Below are 14,610 nucleotides of genomic sequence, written 5' to 3'. Positions count from 1 at the left end.
TGCCCCTCCTCCAAATTATACATTCAGTTAAGCAGAACCTGTGAATTCATGGAAAAACTAACGAACACATCAACAAAGCACACAGTTAAAGTGAAATAAGCATGATTTCACGCTACAGGTACATATTTCACATTTCTGAAGCGTTCTCTCTTACAAAAAGTGAAGCTGAATGAAAACAAAGCGAACCTGTTGTGTTTTCCTAAATTGATTAGAGCAGATACGGTCTCAAGGTGCTCTAACAGACTCTGGCAAGTCCCTAGATATATTTAACATGCAAAGTTTTAACTTCCATTCACACAAGATCATCATTCACATGTCTTTAAGAAGCAGCAGTAATCAAAAAAAAAAAGACTGAAAATTGTTTGCTATTAAAAAACAATCAAAACCCACACATTAGTTTTGAACAAGCCCTGGATTGGGAGATTGGGCTTTGAAACTCACTGCTATGAAAAAGACAAACACCTCCACTATTTCAAGCTTTTTTTTTTTTTTTTTAAATACAGATGCACACAGAAGTGAAAAAAAAAAGTGAAATCATTTATTTTGCCATCTAGCTCGGTGTGCTTTTATTTCTAAATACTTGGGAGAAACTCGGGTTACTGCAGTGAAGAGAAATATCAAACAGCTCTGGTAAAGAGAAAGAGAACTTATGAAGGATGCCACTATGAAGGATACCACATTAAATAGTAAACAGAGTGGAATGGGACAGTCACAAGAAACACAGTATCTGTAATATCGCACTAAAATTATTTCAATTAAAAGTGTTTTTCTGCCTTGTAAATCTAAACAGCAGTTTAGTTTTTTCTGCTGAGATTTGTCTGTACTGAATTGACAGAACGTCCCTGTTACGAAGACAACAGTCATAAGCACTTAAAACAGATGCAGTTTGCAAAGGCAAACGCATGTGAGGGAAACTATTGAATATCCACAGCAGCTTGGTGATGCACGTCTCTCCTTTTCAGTTCAACACAATCATTGAACACCGAGTTTCACAGCACTTTCAGACAGGAAAAAAGTGCCTATAACTGTTTCCACGCTGAAGGTGCACGGAGTGCTTACTGCCGCAATATTTAAATACTCTGATACCACCCAAAGCAAGTAGTTTGGGAGACCTGTAAAGTACATTTTCCAGCTGCTTTCTTACTTACTTTCTTTCTTGCCACCTCCACCCTGCTCCCACCCAGTCTAACAGTACAGGCAGACTTGCACTATAGCTTGCTCCTTGACAGGGAATCCCTCTCTAAGTGGATGCTGCTTGCACAAATCTTTCAGGAACTTGATCTTTTAGACATCTCCTTTTCAAACTAGTTAAAAAAATGTATTAGATGCACTGACAACATGATCACAGGGGTTTTACTTCCTTGGAAATCAAGGCTAAAAATCAGGTACAATTTCACATCGAAGAACTTTTTGGCAGATATGCAGGAGGCACTAATCTGACGAGCTGATTGTCACGAAGCCTCAGGTTTGCACGGCCTCCTACTTAAGTAGGAAAGTTTCCGTATGAACACAGACAGAGAGACCAGCTCAGAAGTGACGTGCGAGGGACAAGCTTTGTCCCCACACTGCAACAACACCTCTTACACAGAGGGATACATAAAAAAATAATCCATTAGGTAGAAAGAGGGGGAGAAAGGCAGAACGAGCCTATAGATCACAGGTTACGGATTGCTTAAGAGAGAGTTGCGGAGCGTGTTTTGCGCCCTAAGCAGCACAACTTCCGACCGCCCGCCACCTCCCCACAGCGCGCACAAACCCTCGCGACCCGCAGCGTCCCCTCAGCAGGAGAGCAGCCAGAGGCGCTCAGCGCCCCAAACCCACGCCCGGCAGCCCCCTCACAGCCGGATTTTAGGAAACGGCACGGGGACAACCTGCCCTCCCCCTCGGCCGCCTTCACCCCCGCGGCTCCCGGCCGGCCCCAGCAGCGAGGCCGGGCAGCGGCGAAGCCTCCCGGCCGCCCTCCCGCTGCTCAGGGCCGGGCCGGGCCGGGCTCCTTCCCCTCCCCATCGCGGCCCTACCCGGCGCTACCGACCTGGGCCTGCTGCCGCCGCCGGCCGGGCTCATGCGGGGGCTGCGGGCGACGACGACGAGGAGACGAAGCCGAGGCCTGGCGGGACGTGACGGGAAGGAAGGCCGAGGCGGGCCGTGCCGGGCCGTGCCGCGGGTGCGCCTCCTGTCGCCGACGGGCTCCTCGCTCTCAGCCCGAGCCCCGCGCCGCCATCTTGGGAGAGCGCCGATGTCGGCGCGGCGCACGCTCGGAGGACCGGCGGCGGGCGGGGAGGAGGACCCGGCGCGTCCCGGCGTGCAGCGCGCGGAGAGGAGGGGGGAGAGGGGAGGAGGGGGCCGCGCTAGCCGCGCGGCGGTACCATAGAGTCGCCGCCCCGCTTTCCCCCCTGCCTTGTGTCGCTCGCGGGGGGAGGAGGCGGGGAGGCGGCGCGGCGCGTGCGTGCTCCGCGGGAGGGAGGCGGCCGACGCCATGTTGGAAGAGGGCAAGAAGGGCGGGGGGGACGGGACGGAGACGATCGTGCGCATGCGCAGGCCTTGAAGTGGTGGGGGGGGAGTTCGCGGAGCTCCTTGCTGACAACCCGGTAGACGGGGTGGTTAAAAAAAAAAAAAGACTAATTTGGGGCCACAAACTCTTAAAATGTTAAAATAAACTGTTGAAGCAATAAAAGTGCATTCTCAAATGTGTGAAACCGAAGCCAAATCTTTATCCTCTGTGTGTGTTTAAGAGCTTTAATAAAACACAGCTATGTTGCCGTATTTAACTCAATATTCCCGTATTTAACTCTATTCCCGTATTTAACTCAAATTTTAAAAGCCTCACACATGGCTCTGGGCAAGAGCAGGGGGCTTGGACCTGGTCCTTGCACATCCCCAGACATGTAACAGGGGTATGAAGCCTGAGCGAAATGCCCTTGGACTTCAGCGTGGTTCCAAAGCGGGGTGCATCGCTGGGCTCAGGCCAGTGTTGTGCCTCAGTGCTCATCTAAAAGGGCTCACTAAAACACAGAGTTTTGTGTCTGGAAGCCCTCTCCCACACAGTTGCCAAACCTGCCAATTTTAATTAGTAAAATAGCAGATTTAGGATAATGTTTATTGTGCCACGAGCTCCCTTATCACCCCAAAAATAGTAATATGGAGAAAATTATCTGTGAGATGCAATCGCTTCCTGCTTTCCCTTAGCTCTGTTGCAGAGCCCCCGTGTCCAGTCCTCACCTCCTGCTTGGCTCTACGAGTGCTACGGGGAGCCAAGTCACGGGCTAAAGTCCAAGCAAACACTGTCGTCTGCTCTCCCCTTGCCCACAGAGCCAGTCCTCTCATCACAGGCCTACTCAGCCTGCTCAGGCATTATTCATTTTCAGCAAATCCATGCTGGCTGTTCCCAGCCACCTTGCTCTTGCTCAGCCTGGAAATAACCTCCCAGGGTTTTGGGTGAAGCCTGTCAGCCCTAAGACCCCCAGATCCTCCTTGCCTTTGGTCCCTGGTAGTCTCTTGTGAGCATCACAGTCTTTCAGAGATGGTAGAAATTGGCCTTTGCAGTGATGTTGGCCAGAGAGGTAGTTTGCTTGGTTGCTTCCCATCTGATCCCCTGAGCTTTTATACTCACACTTCAAGTCCTGAATAACTCCATCCTCCTCTGCTGTGAGCAGCCCCTTATCTCCCCCAGGCTTCGCTGCTACCCACAGAGATCTGGGAGCCCCAATAGCACACCTTGCCAGTAACGACAGTGCTGATGTAGTCTTTTCTGGGTGCTCTGCCACATCAGGTAGAAAATCCACAATTTCCTTAGGCCTCCTTTTGCTGCTGATGGGCCTGTAGATGCCTTTGTTGTCCTTTACAACCTTCAACAGTTTCGATTCCAGCCTGGCTTTGGTCTTCACAATGTTGTTGCACATTTAGGTGGTGCTCCTAAAGTCCTCGCTGGGATCTCTCCAACTCAGTCACTGCATGGATGCTTCTCCATAACTTTTTGGAGACCTTTGGTCATCTTTGTAGTTTCTTGCAACCTTGTAGCAGGAAGGAGCAGGACTGCTCAAAATATCTAGGATAGAGATACCATGGATTTATACAATGAAATGATAATTTTATTCCTCTTTCTTTCCAAATAGTTTCTGCCACTTTTTTTTTTTCCTTTTTTTTTTTTTTTCTTCCTCTTTCATATCATCAAGTATATTTTTTTTTTCCTGTGGAACTATTGATTGCAGTCCTGGGATCTTGTCCCAAGTTAGTAGTGGTCATCTCATGGCCCATCTCTGCTCTGAGGCAGTGCTTAGAAGTTTCACAGGTTTTCCTCTGAAGAAACAAAAGCGAGATTTCTTAGTCCACAAATGTGATTGTGAGAAAGAGGCAGATGACAGCAGGCAGAGGAAACATGCGGTATAGAGCCAGTTGATGTGGATGGTGGGGGTGGAGGTGCTTGTGTACTGCACTGACTGGATCCGGAGTTATGGGAAAAGCTTCTCTGAACAGACCATGGATACAAAAAGTCTCAGCCTTGTTTCTTGTTTGAGGAGATGTGGGACAAATCATGTTGGCTGTGGACATGCAAAGGACAATACATCATGGAATATACTTTGAGCAAATTGCTCTGTAGCAGTAGTGTACGGATGACCAAGCTGTGTGATGGATTTCACTTCAATTCTGCTAGGGATAAATTGCTACTTTGGGGGAAGTACTAAATCATGTTTAGGTTTTATATCATGTATTTGCAACTTTTTTTACACTGAAGTAGCTTGACTTGCCATAGATAACTATGGCCATTGGTGTCCCAAAGCTATTTCTGTTAGGAAGGGGATAATTGTACTTTCCTGCCTCATTTAAGTATTTTAAATATTCCAAAGGGCTCGGATATTGGGGCATAGACATGCTTTTGCTGCCTTGAGTGCTTTCAGTGCTGGTATAGCCAGCTGGTGGAAAGCAACTGTATCTTCCCAGCTGAGCAAAGCCTGAACCTGGAGAAATGTGAGTGGAATTCCCAGTGGAGAAGCCACTGCTGCCTGCTCCTCACTAAGCGGGGCTGCAGCTTTCAGCATGGGTGTGGGGTGCAGCTGTGGGGAACAAGTGGTTTGGCTTCCAGTGATCCCCTCCACAGCCAGGCTGCAGCAAGGTGCTTCAATTATCTGATGCAAGTAGTGCTGGGTTAAAATGTAAAAACAATTATAGCTAATAACCTGATGGCTATGTAGAAGCCCTCTAGAAAACCTAATTTTAGCATCTGAACAATTGGAAATAAGTGTCTTTTCTTAACTGCTGGAGAAGAACAGAAACAACCTGCCTTGTACACAGGTTGTATGGAATAGGCAGTGGTTTTCAGTGGGAGGAAAAGGAAAAATTTTCATTAAAAATAGAATTCCAAGCCCAGTTCACCATTCATGTCTGATACTGGAGAAATGCCATCGTGAACCAGGTCTGCTGCATATTAATTTCGGTGAGGTTGATGTCTCACTTTGGAGCTTTGTAGAAGAAAATAGTTTCCTCGAGAGATGGCTCAGTGAACATAGACAGAACACTGCATGTATCCTTTTTTCATTTCATGTGAAAACCCCAGTACAAAAGACTCGATAACACTCTTTTTTGTGTTGATTTCAAAGAATTATCAGAGTGAAAATGAGATCTTGAAGCCCTGTAAGTGTAACCCCTTAGATGATAGGCATCTTTTTGTGAGCTGTCTAACTTAGTTAATCCTCTTTAGACAGAAAAAATACACTGAAGTGTTACAAGCCTTTGGGAGCCAAGCCAAATGCTTCAGCTTGCTGATAGCTGAAGACTTTATGCCTCCCTTTGCAGTTTAAAGGTAAGGAAGGGGAAAAGATCGTCAGTAACATAAAGAAATAGTGACTTAGAGCCTAGTCTGGGTAAAAGGGAGATAAAAAAATCTCTGTAGTGACTGGGTGATAGTGGTAGAAACACAGGTTGTTACTGAGGTAAGAAGTGATGGTCTGTCATCCCATCTGTTCCTCTTTTTTTCCCTTGAGGAAATTTGGAGATGGGGACAACACTCGACTCAGATCTCCTCATTTTCAGAGCAGACAGGGAGACTTGAGCTCCTAAGGCTCTCTATAGGATACAGTAAGCCGGTTGGTGTATTGCAGTGTAATCCTTAGCTGAAGGGGGAGATGAAGCCAAGACAACGTGGTGGAGGTGGCATGGTGAAGCCACCCTTTGCCACTTGTAGTAAACATGACCCTCCTTGTGCTGAGAGCTGTGGTAAAGCTCTTGATAGAGTAAGATGCGAGTGAAGCACGTGGAAATAAGGAAACAGGCACTTCACTTTTCAAAGTCCTCTGGAGACTGGCCAGACTCGTTTCCCCCACATATATGCTTTTATATAGATGTGGTTTTATGCCAGTATTAATTTTTAATGTCTGAAACTAGTCTTAGCTTTTATTATTGGTTTGGCACGTAGGAATAACATGGAGAGTGCTTAAACGCTGCCAGGTTTAAATGCTGCTCTTTTTATTCATGAGACATAGAAACATTGGTCTGAAAAATACAGAAGCTCAATGCAAGCAATACAGAGAAAAGTTTATTTGATTCCTTGCCTCTACTCAACACTTGTGTCAGGCATCCCTCTGATTACCTTCAATTCCCACCAGAGGCGGGAAAGGTGAGGGATGCTTAGTGAGCAAACTATCAAGAGTGGCTTTCAATATTTCATTCTAGGACCTGAGCTACTTACCTCTGCTTCTTCATTTTAACCTGAAGGATTCAGCCTTTCCATAGGCATTTCTGAAAGGCGGTGCACGCTTCTGAGTCCTGGAACGCATACCTGTTCTGCCCCTTCCTCATGCTGACTGGTCTCTTGGTTAAGATATGACATGGAGGTTCATGCCACCTTGAAGTCCTTCCCACTTCTGGCTGGAAGGCTGGTCTTGACCTGTGACAGTGTTTCGGTTCCTCTCTGCGAGCTGAGGGAGGTTTCCCCCTGTGCTTTGCTGCAATCTGCTCGGCAGGGCAGAGGCTGCTTCACCCGGCACAGCGGCATCTGGAAGGAAATAGGGTGCAAGGAGAAGCAGCTCATGCTCACCTCTTCATCCCCAAGTCTTTGTGTTGACCATCTTTCTGCTAGCCTCAGGCTCACCTTGTTCAGTCTCCTTGCAGGGGCAGATTATGGACACAATCATTCTTCCCTGTGAGGTGCAGGACTTGTGCTGTAGGTTTCCAAAATATTCTCTTCGGTCACCTCTTGGTGAAATGCTCTTTTCTGACACTCTGTTCTTTCATTTTTTTTTTCTTTTTTCTTTTTTTTTCTCTCTCTTTTTTTTTTTTTTTTTCTTTGCTGTGAGGATGCCAGCACTGCAGGTATTTCCAACCCATTTCTTTCCTGCCTTTTTTCTCTCTGCTGTGCTCACACTTCTCTACATTCACAGCCCAGCCTGGGCTTCTGATCAGGTGTCCAGTCTCAGAAAGAAGCCTTTGAGCGGTTGCTGTAGTTGTGAAAGATGCTCAGAAGCAATACTTGTGTTTACTTGGAGATTTCACAGGGCCATCTCAGTGGCTTCTGCAGCACACAGCTGAAACTGTCTTGCATCACACAGCTCTGCAGGTTTGGGTTAACTCTCGTTTCGGTTGTAAACGAGAAGCCTGACTGACACAGCTGTTTTCCTGACCACATGCCTACATTATTTTTCCTAGATATATATAGAAGCCTGACATGCTGAGCAGAGCAAAACGACTTTGTGCAATTAATGTGACATGCTTAATAATGCTTGGAAGGGTGCAGGCATCCGCATTTATCAACCTGCCACAGCTAAAAAAAAATCTGCCAAGCAATCCCAGCGCAAACACAGCACACGTTTTCCTAAAACAAAGACAACGCCCAATTGGTAATATTGCTTTTGGGACGAGACACTGTATTTTTCCAAGAGAAGCTTATGTCATGCCAGAAACTCACTTTGCCCTTGTGTTATACTACACGGTGATAAATTCAATTTACATTTTTTTTTTCCTTTGGCATTTTAGTGTCATAATTACTTTCCTATTTAAACAGCTTGATCCTTAAATACAAAGTAAGGTTTGGTTAATAGCAATGCAGCAGCACTTTGGTGAAATCAGGTCCAACTAACTATCCATATTTTTTTTTCCAGTCAATAAATGATTTTTAAAAGGTCATCCTGACATAATTGAAAAGTTGAAGGCTTGAGTAACTAGCATAGAATATTCAGCTTTCCACACCTGGTGCTTTTTGTACAGCTGCATTAGTAATACTGTTGTCTGGGGAGGTTTTAATTCGGAAAGGAGGGTGCTCCGGAAAGGTGTCTGCTTGAAAACAAACCCTTATTTAGCATAAGAAACAGTGTCAGCCACAGCTTCAGCTTGCCTTGGCTCGGGTGTTAGGAGATGTGAATGCTAAGCCTGGCTCCCCTCCTTTCCTCAGCAGCAATACTCATCTTACTGTAGCTCTTCTTCATCTGCTGCAGAGACAGCAAAAGCACAGAAGTAAGGAGGAGCAGAGCAGAAGGAGGATTTAAGCTGCATCTCATGCCTTGTCCCGTCATTAACTGCCTGGGTTTGGTATGAGGTGGAAATTTAATTCCTGTGGTTTGAGTCTTGCTCCATGCCTTACTTCCAAGGAACGTCAGAGGACGGGACAGAGGGACAAGGACGCTGGGGGCACTGGCCATTGAGAGAGCCTAGCTGGGGAGAAGAGGATGGATATATTAATCTATTACCAAGGTGAGGATGAGTTGTGCTTGGACCCAGAGGTTAAAAGAAGTGCAGCCAGCATGCCTCCTCAGACTACCACTACCCCAAGCGCTGGGCTCACCACAGAAGTGGTGGCACCAAGCTGGAGGACGCAGTGCTTGGGGCCTGCCAGAGTGTGTTGCAGGCTGTGTCTGAGCCCTGTGCCTGCATCGCCTTTCTGTGGAAGCTACTATATAGTCCCAGTCTCAGCCCCACCTGATGCTGGCATGCGGGCATGTCACACCTCTGGACCCTGGAGCTGATGTACACCCTGGGCTGGTGGTGCACACGGAGCAGAAGAAGTCATCCAGGCCATTGTGTACCCAGCGAATGCATTCAGCAGGTGTTTTGTCTGGAGAAGCACGGGACATCTAGCCCATTTGTGATTTTGCTTTCACAGTTTTGCTTTCTTAATTTTGCATTTGATAGTTTAAGAAAATAATATTTTCTGTTTGGCATGCTGAAGAAATGCAGCACAGAGAAGGTAAAATCCTTCACGGCAGAGGAAAAGCAAGTTGAAATAGTTGGGATTTTAGCATGAACGTGTACTGAAAGGCTTGGCCCTTGGGATGGAAATAGACCTTGGAACTGTACCAAAGTGCTTCAGAGCTCCTTGTTCCCATTGCTTTTCTCTTTCGGATATAATGGCTGGAGCTGTCTGGTTGCAGAACTCATTTGAACTAAAAATCAGTATATTTTAAAACAGAATCTTCATTCTCCCATGTCTCTGAAAGTCTGCTCAGGTATGAAACAGTGTATTGCTTTTTGTGCTGTTTTTCTAGGCTCATGTTTAATCTGTGTGAACTGTGAAATCCTGATTTTACTTTACTAATATGGAAAAGGTCAAAGTTGTGATTAAATTGTTATGTTTGTAAAGAATGGACGAGCTCCTGTGAACTAGTTCCCTTAATAACCTACAGTGATCATTTATTGCAAGCACTTAAAAATAAAAAACAGCAGCTACTTCACACTGTTTGGAGTCATTGAACTACAGTGGTTGTGATGCACGTGAGAATCAGATTCAAACATACAATAAATGTTAATTGTGATTTCTTGACAGTTTTTCCTTTGTAAGCCTAGAAGGTCCCTGACAGCCTTGCAATTATGGAAAGAAATGTGAAAACAAATCACAGAGCGGATGCGATTCTGCATCCAGGGATCATTCTGTAACCCCGAGAGGTTGCAGTGACATTGGTTTTTCAAAAGGAAGCAGCAGGTCAGAGGTTTTTCACCAGTGGCATCTGATTTGAGAAGTACCTCACCTGGTATCAATATCCTAGGGAGGATATTGAAAATAAATCCCATTGCACGCTTCCAGATTAATCAAAATTGATGTAATTACAGGCATAAAGGCATTGTAAATCTGGATGAGCACTCACAAGGCATAACTTTAAGGGTATGACCTCTCTATGATGTGGATTCTGTAACAGTGGCCATCACTGTTAGCCAGTTGCTTTTCAGTTTCTTGTTCTTCCTGCCCGAGCCAAACTTGATGCTCGTCTGTTATTTAGCACTTCTGATCTGTAATGACCATCAAGGAGGTGAAAAGGTAAGTAAATTTTAAATTGGTCTGCTGTTGAAGACAGAGTCACGAGAATTGCATTTTGGTGGCTCGGTCACCGGTAGGAGCTTCAGTGCTGGAATGATAACTCTTCCTTTCAGCGTACAAATCCACCAAATCTCCCTCTCCAGTTTGAAGTTAATGACTGGAAATTGCTGGAGATTCTCTTCCTCAGAATGAGGGGAAATGTGGTAAGATGTATTGTGCAGGTCTGGGGTTTATCTTCCATTAAAATACCGATGCTGATGTTTCCAAGACTGGCGTGTTATGCTCTAGAAGGAGCATCCTTCTGTTTTCATCTTCTAATTTGGTTAATTCCATGCTTGCAGACACTATTACTCTCTTTAATGTTCAATTAAACTAATGAGCTCCTAAATATAGCAAGTAATCCCTGTTTTTTTTTCTTTTTTTCTTTTCTTCTTCTCTGTAAAAATACTCCTATTGAACCTGAAAGCAAGATTTACACGATAAAATCTTTGCCCTGAGAGGCTCCTCAAAAGCTTAGTTATAAGTGTGTAGGATCTTCAGCTAAGAGTTGTGTAATGTGGTAAGTGCTTGTAATCATTTATGACCTGGAATCAGCCTAACTTCTAATGCTATAATGCTTGTAGTGCTTCAAATACCACCTTCATACAGTGCATCAGAAGTGTACCATTCACCTAATTACTAGTTAAGACTAGTAACTAGTTAACTCTGAAACACTAGCTATTATACTTAGATATTTTTTCTCAGAATAAAGTGATGCCAAATCTGTGAAACCCTGTGCTGAAAGTGGTTGGAAATAGTATAAAAAATAATTTCAAAACACTCAGAACTAGGTGTGAGCTCTGAAAATTAACACCAAGTGAGGTTCTAACCCTCAGTCTTCTTGTGGCAAATATTTGGGTAAGGTGTAAACAGGGACCAATGGCACTGTGCTTCATGTTGAACTTTCCTAAGAAGAAATGCTGTGCCTGTACAGACAGAGAGGGCGTGCAGCCCTCTCCACGTGTCTGTGTGGAGGGAGAACTGAAAAGGCCACCTCGTGCAGTGAGATGCACTCATGATTCTTTTGTGTTCACATCTTTGTTTCTACTCTCTTATATTACAAAAATATAATTTAGTGCAAGATGAGTCCACTCTGCATGCAGGCTAAGCCACAGACTATACTAAAGTCATGTGACTGCTGGAATATTTGCCCTGGAAAGTCTTTTTATTACCTTTACATTAAACAATATCCTAGGCCAAGTCTTCCTTGCCCTACTTGAGCAAATAATTCTTTGTATATGGAGATCATCCTTTGTCTCATCAGCAAGTGTCCATTGCTGGCAGTGGTTGATTTGGAAGGTGCTTTGTTTTCCTTAGCTTTTCTGTGTGTATTTCTCTGTGTGTGCACAAGCGCACTGATGCATGAAAGACGAGCCCAATGTATGATAAAGGCTAACGTTTGAAAAGGTTGTTCTGGGGTACTAAAACCTACCTGTACGGATTTATCATGCAGCTGTGAAAAAGACAATGTGTACTACCCTAATGAAAAAAATGGCAATAAAACAACAGTAGCTTAATTTTCATTGTAAAAATAAAGTAAAATTGCAGGTTTAAACTACCTTTCATATTGTCAATACAATCATTTCTACAGAGGCATTGTAAATCTGAATGAGTGTTCATAAGGAATGACTTTCTGATGAGACCCTTACGGGATATCGACTCTACAGCAGTGGGCATCACTGTGTAGACTGCTGCTTTACAATTTTATTTATTATTATTATTCTTTTTTACCATATGAGGGAGACTTGATGCTTGGAAAGATGTGTGATATTGTTAGCTTTGTGGCTGTGAAAACATTTTCATTCAAGGGAGCATAGATAAAAGGGCTGCAGGGAAAGCATCAGCGAGGGATGTCTTTGCTCCACAGGTGCTGGCAGATGTTGATTATTGAAATAGGCTTTCTCCCTGGAAGTTTGTGGCAGGTTTTGATAGCTGGAAAGAGTGATGATTACTGTAGAGTTGTCTGTGAAAAACTAAATTTTATCTGTAAATAAAGCAATTATAAAGGTAGTGCCTCCCACTTAATGGGAGGCATCTCAAGTGCAGTTAGAATTTCAACTTCCATTTATATTGTAGGAATATGGTTAAAATCAATATGCTGACTAGTTTTATTACTTTGTTATTGTATTTAGTGCATCTACGTACCACCTCCAGATACATTTACGCTTAACACAGATATAAACTGAACAGTAAAGTTAACCAGCACAACAACATGCAAGCAAGTAGTCAACAAAGACCTAAAATTACCCTCAAGATCTCTGGTCCTCCAAATAGTGCTCTGGAAATGGTCTGATTAAACAGCTAATTATCCTCAAAATGTCCTCTGAATTTGATTAAAATTGGTCTTTGGAACGGGAAGAGATTTTAAAAGGTGTATTCTATGAGATACAGGCATCTAACTGGGGAACCATGAGGATGCCTCTGAGCAGTGGTACCTGAATCTTGATAGCACATCAGAAGGAGAGCTGACGTGTCACTCCTCCCTCACTACCTACCCTGTTTTCCACTGGAAGAAAATCGGTAAGAAGGTCAGGGAAGAATCTGTGGTGGCCTCTATCAGTCCCTTTATCTGGATACTGAGAGACTGAGTCTTTAGAACACAGCTGCAGAAGGCATTGCACTTGCCTTGTGGTTTGTGTGTAGTATCAGAGCCCTCCAGCTGATGAATTGCTGGCTGAAGATTCAGAGGGAGGTGTTTTTTCAGATGTAGAGGATGAATCAGAAGTGATTTGACAAATCAAAGTCAGTTGTTGGACCTGGGAACGGAACTCAGAAGCCAACAGACTTTATGCAACATGGGATTTACGTGGCGCCCGGGGACAAACCTGGCTGTGCAGCCACATTGCACCCCTTTTTATTTCTCTGCTCTCTGAGATCTAGGTTAAGCACGTGGTATCCATGCCTAGGGAACTGCAGCAAAGTCTACAGCTGCAAGAGAGGCTTCGAACTCCTCAGCCAACTGGACAGGCAGGAACAACCCTGGCAGCTACCGCTAGCAGTCAGATCCCAAAACAACGTGGGATTCAAGCAGTAGAGGATATATACAGCGGCAAAGTGAACCAGCCTCCTCCTGCCCCATGCACTGGGGCACGGATGTATCATCCTCGCTGCAGAGCTGCACACCCAGCAGGGATGGTTGGCACCAAGCAGAAGAGAAGTGGGCCAGAGCTAACCCCTTATGGCAGCTGCTTAAGTAAATGATGCAAGTAGGACATCATATGTGAGACTTGCAGGAAGTCAGAGGCATCGGGGTAGGTGTCTGAGCCACGGCAGGGAGGTTGTGAGGAAGAAGGTCCTTTCTCAACTCTCATGGCCTTTTGTTCTCAAAGCTTTACAACAGGTTTTGACTGGCTAAACCAAGTGGCTTTTCCAGCTCAGTCATTTAAGTCTACAGGGCCCAAATTGAATGGCCTTTAACGTTAGTCTTTAAATCTTTTAATGTAGTGATTAAACATGACAGGGATTATGCCTCTGCCCAATAGCAGCTCACCTAGGTGTGCTTGTTGGCGAGATGCGAAGCACAAAGCCAAATGCTCTTAAGCATCCAAGCACACTGCTATTTCAAAATGTAACAAGCCCCGTCATGTCTTATGATGAAGCTTTTCCTTTTTTTTTATTGGCAATAGAGTGAAATAAAAGGCTGATAAAAAGAACATATTAAAAAAAAAAGAAAAAAAAGAAGAGGGTGGACAAAGGTTAGAACAGAAATTTAAGCTTTTCATCCTAAGTACTTCTAAATATATATGGTATGTTTTAGACGTATTTATGAGGACCTATTCTAATGGGTAAAGAACTTACAGAGACATGATTTCCTCAGATATCCAGGCGAGAGACTAAATTACACATAACAGGGCACATCAAATTGAGTTTGACACAAAACCCATTGACTAATAAAAACATTCTCCTGGTTGCCAAGTCACCTAAAAAACTCCCTGGAAATGTAGAAAAGAAGGTGGCTGTGTGAGCCGTGGAGCCTTTAGTTTTACCAGCAGCTAGTGTTTTAATTCCTGCAGGATTTCTGCCTCACTACTCAGTCCAGGATGGGCAAGGCCTCTGTATGGTTTTTTCTCCTCATCAGTTCTCATGGGTCTTAAGGTTAACATACAGTTCCTGCAGGATTTAAACCCTTTTCTGGAGACAACATCCTCTGTTTTCTTGTAGGCCTTTTCCTATGATACTAATTCCTATGGCAACTGAGTGCTTCACATTGTTTTATTTTCATAACATCTCAGAGAGATTAATAGGTAGCATTACCATGTTTTCCAGTTAAACAGTAGAAAGTTTCAGGTAAAAAAATGAAGTTTACTGATTTATTGAGGGGAAAATGCTGTTTC

At 44.4% G+C, this 14,610-nt stretch overlaps 1 protein-coding gene across 6 annotated transcripts in view; it reads right to left on the bottom strand.

Annotated features, from left to right (window-relative positions):
* Positions 1-2,430, bottom strand: part of UBE3A (ubiquitin protein ligase E3A) — a 48,234-nt gene extending 45,804 nt beyond the window's left edge. For 5 of the 6 annotated variants that reach the window (XM_040544686.1, XM_040544517.1, XM_040544604.1 and 2 more), the window contains exon 1: positions 2,033-2,397. The gene's annotated coding sequence lies outside the window, so the exon portion shown is untranslated. Of the gene's footprint in view, positions 1-2,032 lie in introns of all 6 variants that reach the window. The other variant, XM_040544441.1, reaches the window with a different exon arrangement.
* Positions 2,431-14,610: the final 12,180 nt, after the last annotated feature.

The sequence above is a fragment of the Cygnus olor genome, chromosome 1 (genome assembly GCF_009769625.2).
Source record: "Cygnus olor isolate bCygOlo1 chromosome 1, bCygOlo1.pri.v2, whole genome shotgun sequence".
NCBI lineage: Eukaryota > Metazoa > Chordata > Aves > Anseriformes > Anatidae > Cygnus > Cygnus olor.
The sequence above is the reverse complement of the archived record's forward strand: the minus strand, read 5'-3'. Positions and strand labels throughout refer to the sequence as shown.